This window comes from Microcaecilia unicolor, chromosome 1, assembly GCF_901765095.1.
Source record: "Microcaecilia unicolor chromosome 1, aMicUni1.1, whole genome shotgun sequence".
NCBI lineage: Eukaryota > Metazoa > Chordata > Amphibia > Gymnophiona > Siphonopidae > Microcaecilia > Microcaecilia unicolor.
Window position 1 is genome coordinate 334,235,102 of NC_044031.1, and position 22,065 is coordinate 334,257,166.

General features: G+C 42.2%; 1 long non-coding RNA gene across 1 annotated transcript; it reads left to right on the forward strand.

Moving 5' to 3' along the window:
- Positions 1–1,084: 1,084 nt before the first annotated feature.
- Positions 1,085–19,813, forward strand: LOC115460251. Its single transcript, XR_003940432.1, has 3 exons — positions 1,085–1,165; positions 13,555–13,558; positions 19,803–19,813. It is a non-coding gene; the product is annotated as an uncharacterized LOC115460251 (long non-coding RNA).
- The last annotated feature ends 2,252 nt before the right edge of the window (positions 19,814–22,065 follow it).

Below are 22,065 nucleotides of genomic sequence, written 5' to 3' on the forward strand. Positions count from 1 at the left end.
ATAATGCAGCATGCTTGTCTCCATGCACTGATTAAATATGAAGGCAATGACAAACAGTTTCTCCCGGATCTCAACAAAAACACAGTAAAAATCCAAAAGCAAATGCTGGTTGTGATATTCACAGCTAACAAAACACCAGACAATACACACAGGAGTAAAAACATTCACATGTGCTGAGTGTGGTAAAAGCTTCTGTCAGAAGATATCCCTCACTATTCACAAAATGAAGCATATAGGATTAAAACTGTTAGCATGTACTGAATGTGGTAAAAACTTCTGTTATAAGCACCAGAAAGGCAATAGACATTGTAAAACTGATAGCCTTTCCAGGAAGGGAAAGCCATAAACTGCCCTGACACTGGAATATCGAGACCCGATCAGCAGTCTGTAGAGGCCACAGTCCGGGGTCTCTCTCTTGAAGAGGGATGTGTGACAGAACAGTGTGTTTTAAGCCTGTAAAATGTATTGGGTATTTCCTGAAGTGTATTTCTCTAGTTTGGCCAGCAGGTGTTGCATGTTTATGCTTCAAAGCTGCTGCAGGACCAAGCCTGTTTTTCTTTGTTTAAGCCTTTTGGAAAGGCAGTCTACAGTATACTTTCAAAGACTTTTGTTCTGGGCTCTGATTAGCCCAGGAGCTCAATTTCATTTGGACTGTACTGGTTTTTGACCCAGTCTTAGCCAAGAAGCAAAGAGAGTAGGATCTCTTTGCTGAGGCTTTGTTAATAAGTTATATGTCCTGATCTTCCCATGTAATTTTTAGAAAGTAAACAATTATTTAGTTAGTGTTATAATTGATCCATATTTCAGTTAACTGTTATTGTTTTGCTGATTGCACTTTTTATGTTCATTTTTCAATATTTTTAAAACAATAAACACTATTCAGTTTATTGCATCTGTTGTTTGGACTGATTAGTAATCCTTGTGGTTTGTGTGTTGGGTCTGTGAGTGCTTTCTAGGAACTGTGGGACCACTGGGAGTGTGGCTCCAGTAATCTAGAAATCACTGGGGATAACTTGAGAGCAGGAGACTTGCCCAGAAGTGGTTGAGACTCAATCAGTGGGAGCAGGGTGCTAGTGTAGAGCAGAAGTGGCAGGTGCAGGTAGACCTGAAATGTGCTGGGGTAGACCCTCTAAGTGGCCTTGGGGTAACCCCAGATGGGTGGCTGGTCTTTAAAGATCAGTGCTAGATTCAGGCTTTTATCCTGCATGTGTGCATTGACCTTTAATAACTGAACAAAATATTTTACTGATCCCAATGCTTTAGCCAGTTTTCTGGAAGAAATCTCTCCTAGTCCTATTGATACAACCTGAACTGCCTGCATGAACTCTCCTGTTCTTCCTTGTTATGGTAATTCCTAAAGTTTCTCAACATGTGTGTGAAGTACCCTACATAATGGCCATTTTGGTTTTGCTGATGTTTTATTTCTTTAGTCTTATGTATCTAAATTAGAGTTGTTGCATTTTTATGCAAATCATAATATTTCACTTTAGAAACATATGAATATGTCTGTTCATTTTCTAGCATTATTGTCATCATCTTCTATATGATATCCTCACAGTAGTGACATGCTGAAATTTTTAGCAGAGGCTAGTGTTTGTGTTAATTTTACATTGGATCCTCATCTCAAAATCATTTAATTGTTCAGTCATATACCACATAATCATGATTCACATTTGTATACTTATGCTGTTGTTTTATCTACCTATTAGCACTACTCTACTGCAGCAGTTTATATTTCATTTTGTCTACATGATAACGCTAAAATTCTATTGTTGTTGCATAAATGGTTATAACAGTAGAGTAGTTTCCCTTAATGTTAAGGGCTTCAATAACCCTATTAAAAAAAAGACAATTATTGCACATTTATCTAAATTTTCTCCTGTCCTGTCAACAAATGAATCTAGTAAATTACAAATAAAATAGTTTACTCCCAGTTTACTCACCAGCAGAGGGTAAAAAAATGGTACTTATGAAGATGCATTCTGATATCTCCTTTATATCCCAGGCTGCTGATGCATCAGGGAGATGGGTTAAGATTACTGTCCAAATTAATGGTAAATTGATTTCCTTATTTAACATTTATTCCCCCAGTGTTGACTCCCTGACGTTTTTCAAACACTAGTAGATTTGATTTTAACTGAGGGCTCCTCTCCTTGCATTGTAGGTGGAGATTTCAACTTAGTGTTAAATCCAGCAATAGACTGAACATCTGCTTCCTCTTTTAAAACGACTAAAGCCTGGCAGCCATTACATGATATAATTACTCAATTAAAATTGCAAGATGTATGGGGATTATCTCATTTAACTGGATATGACTATACTTTTTTTTTTCTAACCCACATAACACTCACTTCTCATATAGATTACTTTCTAGTTACCCCTTCACTACTGAGCGAGGTATGTCATACCAGCATTTAAAGCATAACTTTATCAGATCATACTTATTCTATAACTAAATGATATACAAAAGCCTCTACATGAGCCCTAGTGGAGATTCAATACTTCCCTAATAGGTCAGCCCAACTTTATACAGCATATTTCAAATGCAATTCAGGAATACTTTAAATTTAACAATCTGCAAAACACTTCTTGGATCATGCTCTGGGATGCCTTCAAGGCCGTCATTAGAAGTGAGATAATAGCCTCTGTAGCCTCCATTAGTAAGGAGTTAAATAAAGAATTAATCTACACTGAATATCTCATCAAATAGAATATGCACATCAAGCTACACCATCTGATATGGACATTTTTAACCAACTCAAACAAGCTTGTTTCAATTATAACTCTACTCTAGGCAAAAGAGCTAGTAAAGAAAATTTTATGCTGAAAATAACAAAGCATACCACTTGTTAACTAGTTATTAAAATCCAGGAATGAAAGAAATGACATTGCAGCCATAAAAGATGAAAATTATGCATTATTAACAAGTAAGGAAAGTATTGTGATCGCTTTAGGTCTTTCTATACTACTTCACACACTTCAGAAGTAGCGTTTGACCAGGCATATCTTTCTCTTCTGAATAATTTAGAATACCCCACACTATCTACAAATGATAATGAAGACCTCTCTTGCCCCTTTTCAGAAGAGGAAATTGAGTCAGCGAACAAGAGTATGGCCATTAAAAAAGCTCCTGGCCCAGAAGGTTTGACCGTTGAATTTTATTTAGCTTTCCTACCCATATTAGTATCAGTACTGTGCTCTTTTTATAATTATCTTATTCAATCAGGGGATATTCATGGTACATTCACAGAAGCCATGATAACAGTTTTATTAAAATAGGACTACAATCCTCTTCCAGTACAGAATTATCGTCCCTTATCCTTAATAAATCTTGATGCAAAAATATTTGTTAAAATCATTGCTTCAATGCTTATTAGCCAGCTAATGTGATTTTACTCTATATGCTGCACATATGAATTTAGTGTGGTAAAGGAGGAAAATACTTCAGAAGCTTAGCCTGTGGGATTTGTGATATACCACAATAGCTGGGCGAACTTCCTCATAGGTTTAAAAAAAACCTCCTATTGATTCTTCTACTTTTTTTTGTATGTTTATCTTTAAGATTTTTTTTTTATTATGAATTTCTCATACTGTTGTCATTGGACATGGAAAGGCACTTATCTGAAGTTGTTGCTGCTTGTACAGTGAGCTCAACAGTGCACTTCTGTTTCACTCTTTGCTTCTTCGAGAGCTACACCTGTGACCGTTTCTTTCAGAAAGACCTTTGTGAGAGGTACCTTCTTTCTCCTGCTTCCCTGCTAATAATAGATTCGTTTGAGCTCAGCAGCCTGATAAGTTTGCTAAAATCATTGCTGAAAGATTACAAAAAGTATTACCTAAGCTACTTAGCACTGATCAAACAGGATTTATGCATGGTTACTTTTCATTAGGCAACACCATAATTTTCACTAATGTATTACTAAATATCAACTGATTCCATTGTTGCCATTGGGTTAGATGCCAAAAAGGCATTTGACTGGGTAGCAAGGTCTTATCTGTTTTATGCTTTTCAATGGTTTGAGTTTTCTTTTTTTAACTTTTTATTTATCATCTTACAAGATATCATCAAGTAAACACTTATAAAGGGTACAATTGAAATCAATAAAGGAAAAAAAGAAAAAAAAATACATATCCTAGAATAATAATTCAAACTTCATCCACAAGTAGGAAAAAGCAGATCCAAGATATAAAGAAAATGCTCATATAGAAAAAAGAAGTTACATTAAAGAGAAACACCACTCAAGTCCCCTCTGTCAGCCAACCCTTAACAGTGAGCATATGGGTTCACATCACAATATTTACTTCTTCCTTGGCTATCAAAAATTCTTCCAATTTGATTAGGATCAAAAAACTAAAACTGCTTAGCCTCCAATGCTGCAAAACATAAACAAGGAAATCTTAACACAAAATCAGCTCCTAAGGCTTGAACTCTAGGCTGGAAAGCCAAGAAATCCTTATGCCTCATCTGTGTTCCCCTAGCCAAATCAGAAAAAACTCTAATTTTTGATCCCATAAATAATGTTTCAAGATACCTAAAGGAAAGTTTCAAAATATTATTGTGGTCCAATTCCAAAGTGAAAATCATAACCAAAGTAGTTCTCTGGGTAATAACATCTAAAGATGACTCCAGGAAAGATGTTAAATTCAAGGCACCCTCCTCCTGGGTCCATTCACCAGCTTCCTTCAAACACCTGACTCTCAGTATGTATTGGGCCCTGGTAATCAGAGGCAACAATTCTGAAGGCAGCTTTATTACATCCACCATATATTTCTTGAACATTTCCACAGGCGAAAGGAGAGGAGACTTAGGAAAACTGAGTAGTCTCAAGTTATATCTCCTGGACTGGTTTTCCAGGTACTCAAGATGTCTGTATGTAAAATTCTTATCTTTTATACAGACCACCTCAAACTTTTCCATGGTCTGAACTCTAGATTTCAATAAATCCAATTCAGCAAGCTGTTGGCCCATGGCTTGGCCTGAGTTAGGACTACTTGAGAAATCATGGCAATATCTCTAGAATGTTGTCTCATTATAGACATCAAAGAAGAGTGTATATTTGTGATAGCATCCCATATAGTCTCCAACGTAACTACGGCTGGTCTACCCGACCCCTGAAACTTCAATTCAGGAGCAGCCTGGCTTTTGGCCCCACTTTTACTCAAGTTACTAACAGTCTCCTGTTCCAGGATTCTGACAGCAGCCTGTAGCTGATGATTTTCTCCAAGAGTCAGTGCCACATCTCAAACTGAAGAGCCCCCTTGCAGTCCGAGGGCCACTTCCTTTGGCTGAGTCACCTTTAATGTGCACTGCATCACTGGAGATCTGCTTCCTGGTTGAGGATAAGCCGTGCGCTCAGCAGAGCTCAATGATGCCCCAGAAGAACTGCTGCCCGATGCTACTGCAGCAGGCATGGGTGAAAAGAGAGAAAGATCATTGGGGCCGAAAACACCCAAAACTGATCCAGCATCATCTGTGGCACCATAGCTCTCTGGTCTTAGTACTCCTTTTCCCCAATACAGTCCAAAATATACCCGACCACCAACAGGTTCATTTGGAGGAGCAAGATTGCTGACAGCATGTCTTCAATTCAAAGCACCATCTTGGAACTCGGTTTGGATTTCCTAATGATTTTATAAAGTTAATAAAAGTGTTGTACTCTGCCCCCACTACCAGAATTCAAGTTAATAATGTAATTTCAAAACTATTTCACCCAACTAGAGGTACCCATTGGGGTTGTCCCCTCTCCCACCCCCTTCCCTTTCTCTTTAACCTAGCTCTAGAACTTCTACTAATTGCTATACATTTGTCATCATTCATTAAGGGTGTTAATTTTGGTTCTAATACTGCAAAATTAGCTGCATAATCCTGCTTTTCAGATAAATAAAATATGTATAAATTGGCCTGTATTGCAAAAGTCTGGCACATTGATACCTGAACATCTTTTAAATGGCTCAGAATGGCTATCATTTGACAACTTTGTGAGAGATTTGAACAGTCTCCAACATTATTTTTTCAATGGATACAACTTACACACTGCATATCTTCAAAGCTAAACATAAGCATAATATCTTCAGAAACATTCAGTTGCTAGCAACTATGCAATACACATACAAATGTACCTGGATCTGCAACTAAATGGTACAAAGGAATACAGCAATCAAAATATGCTCACCTTAGTGGTATGGAGTCAATATAGGAAGATGAACTACACACAACATTAAAAACTTCTCAATGGCAAATTTTCTGATCTATGCTCACTAAGGGCAATTATTCCACTACAGTCTCCCAGTCCATGTTCTTTTTTATTCATTGTGCATACTGGATACCGTATAAATGATCTGAACTGCCTGGCTCTGTGGACAACAAATGTTGGTCTGTAAAAACTAATACTGGCACCTTGGAACACATCATTTATAACTCTATTCATCTTTGAAAGAGTATTGGAATAAAGTATAGGATATTAATTCAAAGATATTGCTTATTCCTGAACAACTAACATACCTATAAAACTCTAATTCTTCGTCCAGGTGGCCTACAGCAGAACTTTGAGCCATACAAAGCCACATTGCTCAGGATTTTACTACATTTGGCCATTAAAACAGTTTGAATGACTTAATCAAAGTTGAATTTCAAATGTCATGGAACTAATAGCTAAATAAAAAAATATGGACTCCTTTGCTCACTTATATGAATACCCCTTAACTGTATTTGTCAACATGTTATTCTATATATCCACAAGTAAGTGTTATGCTAATGGTAAACTGCTTTCTGACTAGAATAAAAAAATGCTTTCCATATACAGTGCACTCCATTTAAGTGCACGTCGGATAAGCACATGCTCTGTTTAACTGCATGCCATACTTCGGTCCCGTTTTTGGCACCATCAATTTCTATGGAGACAAACTTCGGTTTAGTGTATCACTGATAAGTGCAAGATTCGCTTATATGCATGGTTTAAGACCGCTCTTCTACAGGAAAGACTCTGCATAAGCACAAGGACGAAATATTGGAAGCTGATTGGCGCGTGACAACCAAGTTTTCAAATTTACTGTCCCTTTAACTGCCACAGGCAGAATAAGCAAAATAATATTGTTAGAGCATACACTGGGGTTGTCGTCGTCGTCACGGCGGAACTGTAAGACTTTAACACTGGCTGAACGAATAGAAGTTCTTAAAAAATTAGAATACAAACAAAGTCAAGCATCTATTGCTAAAGAATATGGTGTCAATCCCAGCCAAATTTCACATGTCTTGAAGCAGAAAGACCAGCTTCTGGAAGACTGGCAAAACAATACAAATCCACAATGGAAACAAAAACGTGCAGGAAAAACTGAGGAGGTAGAAGATGTTTTTCTTCGGTGGTTTTCTCGAGTCAGGAGCAGACAGTTTCCTGTCAGTGGTCCACTGCTTATGGAGAAAGCTAACCTGCTAGCTGAAAGTCTTGGACTAACTGAATTCAAAGCCACTGTTGGATGGTTGGAAAGTTGGAAGGAGAGGAACAACATAAAATTCAAGAAACAGCATGGTGAGAAACAAGACGCTGATGACTTTGGTGCTGAAAATTGGGTTGTTTCAGTTTTTCCTACCATCTTGAACGAGTTTGCACCTCGTGACATTTTCAATGCTGACGAAAACGGTCTCTACTGGCGAGCGATTCTTGATGGAACACTTGCATTCAAACATGCCGAAACTACTGGACGTAAAATGTCGAAGGACCGACTGACGAACCTCCTTTGCTGCAATATGGATGGGAGTGAGCAGTTGGAACCTCTTGTCATTGGAAAAAGCAAACAGCCCTGTTGCCTCAAGAAAGTTAAGCGACTTCCTGTGTCATACGAGGCTAACACAAATTCATGGATGACTTGGGAAATTTGGAAGCAGTGGCTAAAGAAGTTAGAAACTAGAATGCGGGCACAAAAGTGTCGGATTTTGTTGCTTTGTGACAATTGTGCTGCACACAGGGATGATGTCAGGCTCTCTTACATCAAGGTAGTCTTCCTGCCACCAAACACTACCTCTCTGATCCAACCTATGGATCAGGGCATAATAGCCAATTTCAAACAACATTATCGGGCTCTTGTGCTACGTCGTCTGATGAGATTTATGGATGACCAGACTGGCAAGGATAAACGTGCTGTTGAACTGGCTCGTAATCTATCACTGTTGGATTCCCTACATATGCAAAAAGAAGCCTGAAATCATGTTACACAGGCAACCATTGTGAACTGCTACTAGCGGGCAAACTTTGTTAAGGATGTGGAGAGGGATGAAACAAATGCAGCTGTTGCAAACATGTCAGATGAACAGGTTATTGACATCCCAGCCGGTGTTACTGAAGAGGAGTTTCATCGCTACGTAGCTGTTGATTACGATCTACAAACAGCTGATGACAGCACTGATGTGGAGCTATGCACCTACACGCAGGCAACAACGGCTGATGATGGAACAGAGGATGAAATGAGCAGCGAGGCACATGCTGATGAAATTCAACAACCTCCACCTGTCACTTTTGCATGAGCACATGGAGAGTCTCAACACCGTGCGGGCCTATCTGGAGGCCACTGGATGTCAGTGCTATGACCGTTTTTACCATCTGGCAGACATGGAGGGGCATAATTGAATGCAAACGCCTATCTCCATGGGCGTTTATCTCCGAGAACGGGTCCGTGAAGGGGTGGGCTGAACCGTATTTAAAAAAAAAAATGAACGTTTTTGAGCTGGGAGTTTGTTTTTTTAGCGATAATGGAAACTAAAAACGCCCAGCTCAAAAACGTCCTAATCCGAGCCATTTGGTCATGGGAGGGGCCAGAATTCGTAGTACACTGGCATCCCTGATATGCCAGGACACCAACTGCGCACTCTAGGTCAGTGCGGTGTACTTCAGAAAAAAGCTCCCACATGCATAGCTCCCTTACCATGGGTGCTGAGCTCTCAAACCTCCTCCCCCAAAACCCACTACCCACAAATGTACAACACTACCATAGCTCTTAGGGGTGAAGGGGGTACCTACATATGGGTACAGTGGGTTTTGGAGCCTCCCATTTACCAGCACAATTGTTACAGGTAGGGGGGATGGGCCTGGGTCCACCTGGCTGAAGTGCACTGCGGTACCCACTAAAAGTGCTCCAGGGACCTGCAGGCCTCTAGGACTTGTTGCTGCTGTATAACATTGGCACACCAGTTGACACCTGAAGACTACTCTCTCCGAAAACGTCCTTTATTGGAATAAGCACATTTACTCACAGTTAACTGCAGAGGTTGTGCCCCACTGGCAACGAGTCTCCCTGGTCCTGAGATTAGCAGTAGGTCAGAGCTGGCAGAATGCTGTACAATGCCCTTTTTCAGCCACATTCAAGGAAAGAACTATGTTCTGTAACATGGCTAACACAGGAAAGGGAACTAAAACTGGCTTACAAAAATGGCCACTACCGCATGGACTACAACAGGAAACACAACAGGGCACACTCTGACCCAGTAGGCAGGGGGAAAAGCACCATGGGAGAAGAGCCTATCAACTACCAACATCGTGAGACTGTAACACAAGCTAATGAAATCACGGAGCCCAATACCCTACACTCACCACAATGCAATGCTGATGTGATTCTGTAGTGCACCCGAGAGCCACATGTGACCCAGGGAAAGGCTGTGAGAGGATCGAACACATTCTGCTGTCATGGAGGTGGGTACGGCATTTGAGGCTGGCATACAGGCTGGGAAAAAAGTTTTTAAAGTGGGTTTTTTGTGGGTGGGAGGGGGTTAGTGACCACTGGGGAGTCCGGGGATGTCATCCCCGATTCCCTCCAGTGGTCATCTGGGCAGTTGGGGCACTTTTTTGGGACTTGTTCGTGAAAAAAAGGGTCCAAAAAAGTGAACCAAAATCGCGGTAAAAACGCCTTTTTTTATTATCTCTCCCATCTCTCCTCGGCTGATAACCACGCCCCAGTCACGCCTACACCATGCCTCCAACACGCCCCCATCAACTTTATTCGTTTATGCGACGGAGTGCAGTTGGAAACGCCCAAAATTGGCTTTCGATTATACCAATTTGGGCGCCTTTGCGAGAAAAACGACTATCTCCCAATTTGGGTCGAAATATAGGCGTTTTTCTCTTTCGATTATAAGCTGGATAGTCTATGGAGCTCACAGACCCATTAGTGTACAGAGGACTATAACTGATTACTTCAAGTAAGCCTAATGCCAGTTAACGGAGACTGTATACTGTACGTATAATAATAAACAGTACTGTGCATATGTTTATCAGATGTCAAGCTTCTTTGGGTCACAACAGTTAAGTGCACGCTCCGGTTAACTGCATGAATTTCTTTGGTCCCATATCCGTGCACTTAAGCGGATTGCACTGTGTGTATATATATATATAGTCTTAATACAACACAGGTCTTCTTTTGTGTAATAGTTTTCTTCTGTAGTTTGTTCCACAACATTTTGTAACTTTCTAAAATATTGAATAAAATATTGAACTAAAAAAGGTACTTTTGTAAATGGTGCATAGTCAGAGGATGAAGACTATTATAATTTTAGATTTTCAAAACTATATACTTAATGTGCTTTTAAAAATATCTGCACAAGGTGGACAACCAAAGCAAAAGTATCAGTATGTGCGTAGTTAGACTTTCCTTATTGTGGCAAACCCCACAGATTAAATCTACCTATGGAGTTTGCAAAATCATGAGTAGATTATCTGTACTTTTTACATTTTTGAGAAAAGCACAACTCAAAGATAAAAGGAATGAGCAAGATGTCAGATCTCCTTTCAAAATAAAGGAACTCATTCAGAAATTCTCAGTACTCCATTGTGAGGCTGTTCCATATATCGCCATCCTTTCTAAATTTCAAAAGATGGGGGTATTTTTTTTTTAATTTCAATCTTTTATTAATTTTCAATTACTTACATAGAGATGATATTACATCAAAATGTTTAGAAATTCACAATATTTTGCTTAACTCAATAAGCTACAGCAAAAATAAAAATAAAGAAAAAATACAAATATATTTTGTCCACAATAGAAGGATCCAAGAATAGGAAATAAATCCAAACACCTAATACATATGTAGAATTATATCATAATTCAAACTGACCAGAAGGATTTTAGGATCATGCAGCCTAGACAGCACATTAACTGGAAGAAACCATTTCAGGGGTAACCCTCACATTCTCTCTAGCAGTAATAAATTCTTGTAATCTTTTAGGACAGGAAAAAAGGTAATAAACTCCATGCAAAGAGATCATGCATTTACAAGGAAATTTAATAACAAAAGTTCCCCCAAGTGAAAGAATTTTTGGTTTAAAAACCATCAATTCCTTCCTCCTGGCTTGAGTCTCTCGAGCTAGATCTGGGAAAATCTGAATTTTAGCTCCCATAAAGATGGCATTCATTTTTCGGAAATAAGTACGCAATATCAGATTTTTATCTGACTCCAGTGCAAAAGTAACAAGCAATGTAGCTCGATCTGAAATTTCAGATCTTTCAAGAAAATCAGTTAAATTCAGTTCCTGCGGATGTTCTGGTGCTCCATTAGTTGGATAAGTAATTTTTTTAACATATTGTGTTCGAGTCACCAAAGGGTGGCTTTCTATCGAAATATCCAGAATCTCCAGAAAATATTTTTTTAAAAGTTCAAGAGCTGTAACAAATGAAGAAAAAGGAAAATTCAAAAACCTTAAGTTATTCCTTCTTCTAAATTTCAAAAGATGGTACAGAATGTAGTGATGAGACAATCCATGTGCATGTAAGTGAACAGCAGCACCAACGTAGAGTAGATTCATATAAAATTGGTGAAATAAGTACCAACTATACGGCCAATGTTTCAACCTTGAATTTTTTTTAAACAGCTATATCTAATCTTGCCATGAAAAATGTGTTCATATCCATTGATCTTTCATAGCTATGAGCAATTGGAGCAAATCAAGCTCAGATGGTTCAATCAGTTTCTGGCAGATTTCTATCTTTATTCACTACACATGCCTCCTCCTCCTCCTCCTCCTCCTATCCCCACCACCCAGTGTTAGCCCCACCCCCTTTTACCAGCCCCACCGCTTAACATCTATCTCTTCTTCCACCCTCATTCCCATTATCAAACCCTTCTGCCAGTCCTTTCCGGTATCAGCCCCCTTCTCCCACCTGCCCAACACCTTCAAATCCCCTACTGAATGACAAGAGCTTGTGTTTTCACTGCCTCTGCTTTTCTATCCTCATCTAGCTCTATCCACTTAAAACGCATAAGAGTTGAAAGAAGAGAAAAATATTTCATTGTGTGAGAGATAGAAGTACTCCTTATGCAGTGCTGACAGACAAAGTTGACTAAGGGCAAGCAGAGTGTTTGCATCAAGAATACAAGAGCCTACCACTCTGCAGGGGATTTAGTAGTTTTGGGCAGGTAGAAGAAAGGGGGATGATGCTAAAAGGAGCTGTCAGTGGCATTTTGGAGCATGCCCTGTCCTGATGCCTATGCCTGGGTTCAGTACTACTACACTGCTACCTGTGTGCTCTTATCCATAGAAGTCATGTCTAATTATTTAGTCTCCATGGTGACCTAGTGTTCTAGTGTAGCTAGATTTCAACTAAGCCTTGTATAGTGTCTACTACAGGAAACAAACTGATTGGCCTAGGGACTGATCTTTGTTTCAGTCTTTACTAAGACCCACCATTAGTAATTTGTAAAGGATCATTAAATTTGTCCTCTGATACCTGAAGATATTGGGGTGGCCAACATCACACCTGGAACCATTTTTAACAAGTGGTGTTATCCAGAGAACTACAGAAGATTGAACATGATGCCAGTGCCAGGTTCAATAGTTTCTACCATTATAAAGAACAAATTGAACACATAGTTATAGTTTAATGAAAGAAAGCCAACATGAATTTAGCCAAGAGAAGTCTTCCCTCACCAAGCTGCTACATTTTTTATTTGAAGGTATGAATAAATGCGGATAACTGTGAGCCAGTTAACATAAGGGAACCCTCACAGCCTAAACTGTGGGGGTAATAACATTGACTGATGACAAAGTCAGTCAAATATAAGGAGAAGAACTGGGATAGGAAAGGGGGTGGGCAGAGCAGAAGAGGGTAGGCAGGTTAGCAACAGAAAAGGAAAGAAAAAGATTGGTTAAAAAAGGAAGGAAGGGGATTGGTGGAAGAGGGAGAGGCTGAGATAGGGCAAACAGGTTTTGGCGCGCAAAAGTTATTAAGTGGGAGGGTAGGAGAGGGTGAGGGTGGATAGAGGGGAATTTGATGAATTTTTGTGAAAGAAAACCGTTTTTTTACCTGAGGGGTGACCGGGAAGGAGCTGGAGAGAGGCTTCGAGGTGGCATAGCGTAGCGCGAGATTACTTCCGGTTTCGCGCTGGGGAAACCGTTGCGGAGTTGCAGGACGCTGAGAGGCAAGAGGAGTCGGCGGTAAGGACGAGCAGGAGGGGGGCGGACTTCGGAGAGAGGTGAAGGAGTGGGCGGTGACGCAAACAAAGCAGGAAGTGGTGCGGGGAGAGCGGAGGAGGGCAGATTTGGCGATTGTTGTACAAGTAGGGGAGGAAGAAAGGGCAGTGGCGATTGAATTTTGCATGGGGAAGTGGGGGTCGTGGTAAGGGAAGATCGGAGAGTTCGGATAAGGTTGGGGCAGGTGTTGGTGACACGATTTGGGAGGGGGCGGGGCCAGAGTGGGTTGCAGTGGACAGTAATGCTGTCGGGTAGTGGGAGCTGCATTAATTGATTAATTTAGAGTGGGGGAGGTGTATGGTTGTACTTTGGAGGGGGAATTGTCACAAGAAGTGAATTGTAGGGGAAAAAGGGGGCTTGAGTGTGGGGTAAACATAAAGGGGAAGGTATGGGGTTTATTTGGAAAACTTAAGTGGTGCGATTGGGAGACTTGGTTATTGGGGAAGTGGAGTAGGGGTGGTTGGCAGGGTTTGTGGGGCACTGTGCGGTGGTGTGATTGGGATACTTTGGGTGTGTTGGTGATGATGGGTCCCAAGAAAGTGGGGAAAGGTGGGGGAAAAGTGAGCAGCAAGAAGAAAAATTGTATGGGAGGGGCAGTTGCTGGGGGTAGGGGTATGCATATGGTGAGTGAGGGGGCGGGTGTAGTAGGGGCCCGTAGGGGACTGCTAGTGGATATGGGGTGTCAAGTGGGCCAGAGCCTGGAGCAGGAGAGAGCTGCATGGATGGAAGTAGGTGCTCCTGCAGGACCTGGCCTGAGTGGTGGTGCTCGGCTGCGAGAGGCAGCACTAAGCGGTGTCGAAGCTGGTGAAGATCCACTGGAGGGGCCTTCTACAGGGAGAGTGACTGGTGAGTTGGAGGAGTTTGGTGCAGCTGTGTATGGAGTGGGGAGAGAGGGAGTGCAGTTGCGGGAGGGGATTCGGGGGAGGAGTGGAAGGGAAAAAAGCGTGCATGGTCGGGGTTTGCGGAAGAAGTTAAAGAATAAAAAATTTTTGCGTAATTTGTGTCATGTGGTTAAAAGATTGGAGAAGGACAAAAGGCAGCGGAAGAGAGTGATCGGGGATCCGTTGCAGGTTTGGGAATCGTCGGATTCCTGGGATTCATCGGGGTCATCTTCCTCTTCTTCTGAAGATGGGGAAGGGGACGTAGGGGCCGGGGGGATGAGTGTGGGGAATAATCAGATTGTAGGTGTGGATGCTGGTTCAAGGCTGGGTCATACGTTATGTAATATTGCACCTTTGGATAGTTATATCACGGTGAAGTGGCGGCAGCGAATTTTAAAGGGTAAATTTATTGATTTATTTGCATTGCTGGCGCAGGATAAGGATGGTAATGGAGGGAAGGATGGGGGGAAAGAAGAAGGAAAAAAGAAGAAAGGGAGAGTTGCGAAGACGATCATGAATTGGTTGCTGAGCTTTCATGTATTTGCAAGTGTGTTGGGAGATAAGAAGCCTGAGTTGTATTCAGGTTTGTGGAAATATTGTGATTTAATATTAAGAGCATATAGAATGTATGGTGGTTGGGGTTGGGTTAACTATGATGAGCAGTTTAGGCGGAGTTTAGCACGGGACAAGTCTGAGAATTGGGGTGTACGTGATGTGGATTTGTGGATCGCGAATTTTACGCCCACGGTTAATGTTCCCTTTCGTTTGGGAGCCTCTGCTGGAGTGCCCGGGTATGGTAGTGGCTCAATGGGATTTGCCGGGGGACTGGGGGTGGTGCGAGCAGGTAATGTCGCTTCAGCAGGAGGAGGAGGATTGGGCTCGAGTGGCTTCGGAGGTAGGGGGAGTGTTCCCGGTAATGCGTGTTTCCAATTTAACGCAGGAAGATGTACTCGGGCTGCCTGCAGATTTAGGCATTGTTGCACCATCTGTCAGGGACTTCACCCAGCGTTTAAATGTACCAGAGGTGGATTCGCGGGTAGGGGGAGGTTGGGTCGAGGAGGAATTCCAAGTGGGCCCGGTTTGGGCTGGCAAGGCCCCTTCTCCCATTAACTTGTTGGTTTTGGAAACCTGGTTGCACCGGTATCCGCTTGGTGGGGAGGCATATTTGCTCTGGGTTGGGTTTTCGGAAGGTTTTCCAATTCCGTATGAAGGACCTCTGTTGGTGCATAACTGTGAAAATTCGATATCAGTGGTTCAGCATGCGGAGGTGGTTAAGAGAAAGTTGGGGAAAGAGTTGAGTTTGGGTAGGATTGCAGGACCTTTTGTGGCCCCTCCAATTCAGGACTTGGTTATATCTCCATTGGGGGTGATACCAAAGAAAGAACCAGGTTCCTTCCGGTTAATTCATAATTTGTCTTATCCGGAGGGTTATGGGGTCAATACTTTTATTGATCCTGAATTCTGTTCGGTGCAATATGCAAGTTTTGAACGGGCGGTGGAGTTGTTGAGGAGGATGGGTCAGGGTGCCTTGATGGGGAAAGCAGATATTGAGGCAGCTTTTCGTTTGCTCCCGGTGCACCCGACGGCATTCAGGTTGCTGGGGTTTAAATTTGCAGGCAAGTTTTATTTTGATAAATGTTTGCCTATGGGGTGTTCAATTTCTTGTAATTATTTTGAAGCCTTTGCTACATTTTTACAGTGGGTAGTGCAACAAGTTAGTGGTTTGGATGCTATGGTGCACTATCTAGATGATTTTCTTTTTGTTGGCCCAGCGAATTCTGATCAGTGTGCTGCGTTAATGTCAGCATTTGGTACGGTGGCAAAGGAGATGGGTGTACCTTTGGCAGCGGATAAGAGTGAAGGCCCAGTTACTCGGTTGGTGTTTTTGGGAATCGAGCTAGACTCAGTGAGGATGGAGTCACGTTTGCCCAGCAAAAAGATTATTGCGTTACGGGAGGAGATTGATCGGGTGTATTTCAAGCGTAAGGTGACTTTGAAGGAGATTCAGTGCTTGCTGGGGCATTTTAATTTTGCTACGAGGGTGATTCCCATGGGTAGAGTATTTTCCAGACGGTTAGCTTTGTTGTCAGTGGGGCTAAGACGGAAGCATTTTAAGGTGCGTTTGACACAAGCAGTGCGGGCGGATTTGCAGCTGTGGAGAAAGTTTTTGTCATTATTTAATGGTATATGTATCTGGCAGGAGGTAATAGTTTCCAATGTGGATTTGCAATTATTTACTGATGCATCAGGGGAGATAGGATTTGGGATTTACTTTGGAGGTGCCTGGTGTGCGGAGGTCTGGCCGCAATGGTGGAAAGAGAGGGGATGGTGTGCAAATATTGCTCTGTTGGAATTATTCCCAATCTGGGTGGCATTGTGTATATGGAACCGGAGATTGAGGAATAGGAGGATTGCTTTCTATTCGGACAATATGTCAGTGGTATGGGCTATTAATAAGCAATATTCGCGTTGTCCGCTGTTGATTGAGCTGCTGCGGTTAATCGTGTTAAAATGTTTACAGTTGAATGTATGGTTAACTGCTAGACATGTGCCTGGTGTGTCAAATGAGATTGCTGATGCTTTATCTCGTTTGCAGCTACATCGTTTCAGAGCTTTGGCCCCGTCAGCCGATTGGGAGCCTACAAGGATGTCCGAAGATTTGTGGCGCAATTTTCAAGAGGTTGTGAGACGCTGCTGATGAGGGCGCTAGCTACAAATACGTGGAAGGCGTATGGAGTTGGTTGGCGTCGATTCTTAACCTTTTTGGAAGAACAGGATTGGGATTTGGTTTTTCCGATTGGAGAAGAGAGAGTTGCTAAATTTATTGCTTTTGCGGACATAAAAGAATGGTCGTTTGGGATGATTTCCCAGGCCATTGCGGCGTTAGCATTTGTTGCTAAATTGCTGGGTTGGAAGGATCCAGCTCGAACATATTTGGTCCGCAAATTGTTGTGCGGTTATTCTAGGAAGAAGCAGATTTCACGGGTGGAGAGAGTGAGGCTGCCACTGTTCTATGTGCAAGTGGTACAGCTGTGTAAAGTTTTGCCGAGGATTTGTTTCTCGGAATATGAAGTGAGGTTGTTTCAAGCGGCATTTGTGGTGGCTTTCTTTGCTGCTTGCAGAGTGGGTGAATTGGTGGTTTCCTCTAGGAGGCCGCAGGGTATGGAGGGTTTGCAACACAGAGATGTGATTGTAGAGAAGGGAGTGTTGCGTTTGTATTTACGTAAGTCAAAAACTGATCAGGCTGGCAAGGGCACGTGGATTATATTGAGGGCAGTTAAAGGTTTGGAATTTTGTCCGGTGCAATGTGCAGTGGATTACAATGGGATAAGGACGGTGGGTGGGGAGGTGTGGTTGGTGCATAAAAATGGTATCCCATTGACTAGGTATCAGTTTGCAGCTGTGCTCAAAAAGGGTCTTAAACAGATGGGTTTGGAGCCTGAGGAGTATGGGACGCACTCGTTTAGAATTGGAGCGGCGTCTAATGCAGCTCAGGCAGGGGGTTCGGGTGCTTTGATACAGCGTTTAGGGCGTTGGCGTTCTAACAGATATAAAGGATATATTCGTGAAGAAAAGTGAATATTGCATGTTAATTGTTTTAGTTTATTTTGCAGATGGATTGCCTCCTGACATTTGTGTGTGGATTTGTGGTCATTCATATGTCTTCTGGGCGCACAAGCAGGCGCTGGAGTCCAAGTGGGGATCCAACTTGGGATTGGTGGAATTCGGTATTCGGATTCGATGGTTGACCATACGTGGTATGATGTGGAAGCAGTTGGTGCCAGCATTGCTACAAGCCCGGAGATTTTCATCCCCAGTTCTAATTTGTATTCATCTGGGGGGTAATGATTTATGTAATATCAAGGGAGTTGAATTAATTCGGGTTATGAAAAAAGAATTATTAGATGTAATGTGCTATTTCCCAGAAGCAATGATTGTATGGTCACATATAATTCCCAGACGAGTGTGGAGGGGGGCTCACAATCCTAAGGGCATTGAACGTTTGCGACGTAGAGTGAATGGGGAAGTATCTAAATTTATGGGAAGAATGGGGGGTTTGGTGTTAGCGCATGAGTTGATTTCTGCGGATTGCGCAGGATTATATAGGAAAGATGGAGTTCATCTTTCAGAAATTGGGATGGATATATTTTTGAGTACACTCCAGGATCTCTTGGAGGATTGTCTAACCAAGGATTTGGCTGCAGCTTATATAGGGGGGGAGCGGTGACAAGATGGAATCTGTCACCGCTTGTGGCCTGTTTGAGGGGTTAAAGGCCCGGAGGCGGTTAAAGGAATATTGTGAAATATATGGAATGAAAAGAACTCGGGGGCGGCACCGCCACGAGTAAGATGTGGCTTGACGGCACCGTAAGTCACATGGGGAGAAGGGGGATAATATGGGGGAAAAGTGAGCCAGTTTCGTTACCGAATGGCTTAACACTATGGAACCGCTATGGGCAATTAACCTGGATTTAAAGATTTAAATGTTACAAAGACAATGTTAAGAGATGTTGAGATATTTACTGATGTTTGGTGAATAAAGCTGCAGCCAAATTTTATTCCAAAGAAAGTGTTATGGTGTTATTTGATTTCTAAGGGGAGTGTGTTGAAAGGACTGACTGAGGTGCGAATGTCAATGTTAGGGAACCCTCACAGCCTAAACTGTGGGGGTAATAACATTGACTGATGACAAAGTCAGTCAAATATAAGGAGAAGAACTGGGATAGGAAAGGGGGTGGGCAGAGCAGAAGAGGGTAGGCAGGTTAGCAACAGAAAAGGAAAGAAAAAGATTGGTTAAAAAAGGAAGGAAGGGGATTGGTGGAAGAGGGAGAGGCTGAGATAGGGCAAACAGGTTTTGGCGCGCAAAAGTTATTAAGTGGGAGGGTAGGAGAGGGTGAGGGTGGATAGAGGGGAATTTGATGACCCTTCCCAGCCCGCCCAATGTATGCATTGGAAAGGTGTATGGAATGGGAGCGAGTTAGTGAAAAGGGAGAGGGTGGTTGGGGGGGCGGGGGGTAGTTGGGAATGGTAGCAGCTTTGACAAGGGGTGCCTGTTTGAGGGGTTAAAGGCCCGGAGGCGGTTAAAGGAATATTGTGAAATATATGGAATGAAAAGAACTCGGGGGCGGCACCGCCACGAGTAAGATGTGGCTTGACGGCACCGTAAGTCACATGGGGAGAAGGGGGATAATATGGGGGAAAAGTGAGCCAGTTTCGTTACCGAATGGCTTAACACTATGGAACCGCTATGGGCAATTAACCTGGATTTAAAGATTTAAATGTTACAAAGACAATGTTAAGAGATGTTGAGATATTTACTGATGTTTGGTGAATAAAGCTGCAGCCAAATTTTATTCCAAAGAAAGTGTTATGGTGTTATTTGATTTCTAAGGGGAGTGTGTTGAAAGGACTGACTGAGGTGCGAATGTCAATGTTATGTATTTCAGTTTTTAGAAAGCATTTGACAAAGTTTCATGACAGACTCCTGTGGTAATTAAAAAAGTCATGAGATAGCAGGAAATATATTTTTGTGGATTAGGAACTTGTTAAAGGATAGAAAGCAGAGACTAGAATTAAATGGTCCATTCTCTCATTTGAGAAAGATGAAGGGCGAAACGGGACCCGTAGCCTGGTTGAGATCTGAAGATAAGTAACATTTGGGTCTTTTTGCTTTCAGCTTGATTTGCTTCCAATATAAAAAAATAAAAAAAAAACAAAAAGCATAAAATAATTAAGAATAATTGAGAAAGAATTATAAAGAGAAACAAGCAAGCACATGTTTTTTTTGCCAATGAAGAGTCAGTTCAGTGAGTCTGTTAAGTTGAAAGAGATTCAGTCTGCTGACGAACAGAAGCATTTTCCCGCGCCAAGAATTCTCGTCTCTTTAAAATCTTTATAAATTTTAAAGTCTTTTGTGGATCTTCTTTCTAGAAGATTTGCTGTTAAAAAATAGATATGTATAAGAAATAGATTGTATATCATCTAAGAAGGAGTGTATAAGAACAATCACACAGCAATACACAGTGAAACCACCTTAGATTTTGATGAAAATTTATATTTGGAGTGGGAGGAGATCTACCGTTTTGAAAGATGACGTGCCCCAGAAATCTATACTGAGTCTACTGCTTTTTAACATATATTAAATCATCTGGAAATGGGAACAATGAGGTGCTCAAACTTGCAGAGACACAACAATTGAATACGCTGAGCTTTTTTTCCTGCATCGGCAGTGGATTACAATTGTAGCAGAAGCCTTGCTTTCATTCTCTTTGAGCTTAATATTCGTATATTTATATATCACAAGACTCCTGAAGAAGGCGTCTGTAGCGCCAAAACACAGCTGTGTTGAGTCAAGTGTATATTTAAATAAAGAGATTGTTCCTAATCTACGTTGCCTACTAGTGTTGTTCAAGAGCCTACTCCTCCCTTTCCTCAGATTCTACGTTTCGTAGGAATTTGTGTACCTCCACTCTTGTGGTGGTTTGGCTTGCCTGCCTTTTTAGATCTTGCCAGGTACTTATAACCTAGATTGACCACTGTTAGAAATAAGATGCTAGGCTTGATGGACCTTTGGTTTGATCAAGTATGACAATTTTTCTATGCTTATTTTAAATGATTTACTGTTGAGTGATGTATAACAGAGAGCAGTGGCAGATATGAAGCCCTATTTTACAAAGGACATGGGAATTCAGATGTCAAGGTAGCAGTGGCATTCCTAGGGGGGCGGACACCCGGGGTGGCGCCCCGCCCCCCAGGTGCAGCGCCCCCCGATGCAGCGCAGACCCCCCCGGCGAAAGACCCCCCCCTCGTGAAAGAGCCCCCCCCCCGGGTGCATGCTGCTGGGGGGGGGGGGTGCCGCAGCGCGCGCCTGCTGCGAGTTTACTAACTTTGTTCGTTCGCTGCAGCTCCCTCTGCCCCAAAACAGGAAGTAACCTGTTCCGGGGCAGAGGGAGCTGCAGCGAACGAGAGAAGTTAGCGAACTCTCGCAGCAGGCTCGTGCCGCGGCACCCCCCAGCGGTGTGCAACCGGGGCGGACCGCCCCCACCGCCCCCCCTTGGTACGCCACTGCAAGGTAGATGTGGAAAATTCAAACAGGCTCAGCCAAACATAGATCCTTTTGTAAAATAGTGCCAGACTATATGTACATGACTTCCCATGTCCAATTGGAGTAACAGTTTCAGAAATCTGCATGTGGGAAAAACAAATACAGTTACTATTACCCTATTGCATGTATATGTGAATAGCTTTATAACATTTCTGCTGCTATTTCCATGTGTCCTGATCCTTCAGCTTCAGTTATCCCCCATCAATGCCCCAAGGCATAGGTACCTAATCACTCCTGATAGAGTTCTGATGCCCCACCCTCATAGAATATCTGTTTCACTCCTTGTTCCCCTAGCAACGATGAGCTCCCAATAAATCAGATCCCTCACTATTTCAAAGCATCCAATCCCCCTAGGCACCACTCCCCTAGAAAAAAAGATACCCCAATTCAAACCCCAGTAACAATATTCCTTGGAGCTCTCAATCCTAAATCCTTATTCCCAACTATACTGAGGTCTCTGGTATCTAGCAGGAGCAGGAACAATCCCCACTCATTTCCACTGTTCCTTCTAAGCTAAACGGGAGTCCTGCACCTATAGTCCTCCCAGTGTCAGGCTGTTTAACTATCATTATCACTATCATATTTTCAATAGTAAGGGACAGACAAGCTCCGCAGGACTCCAGAGAAC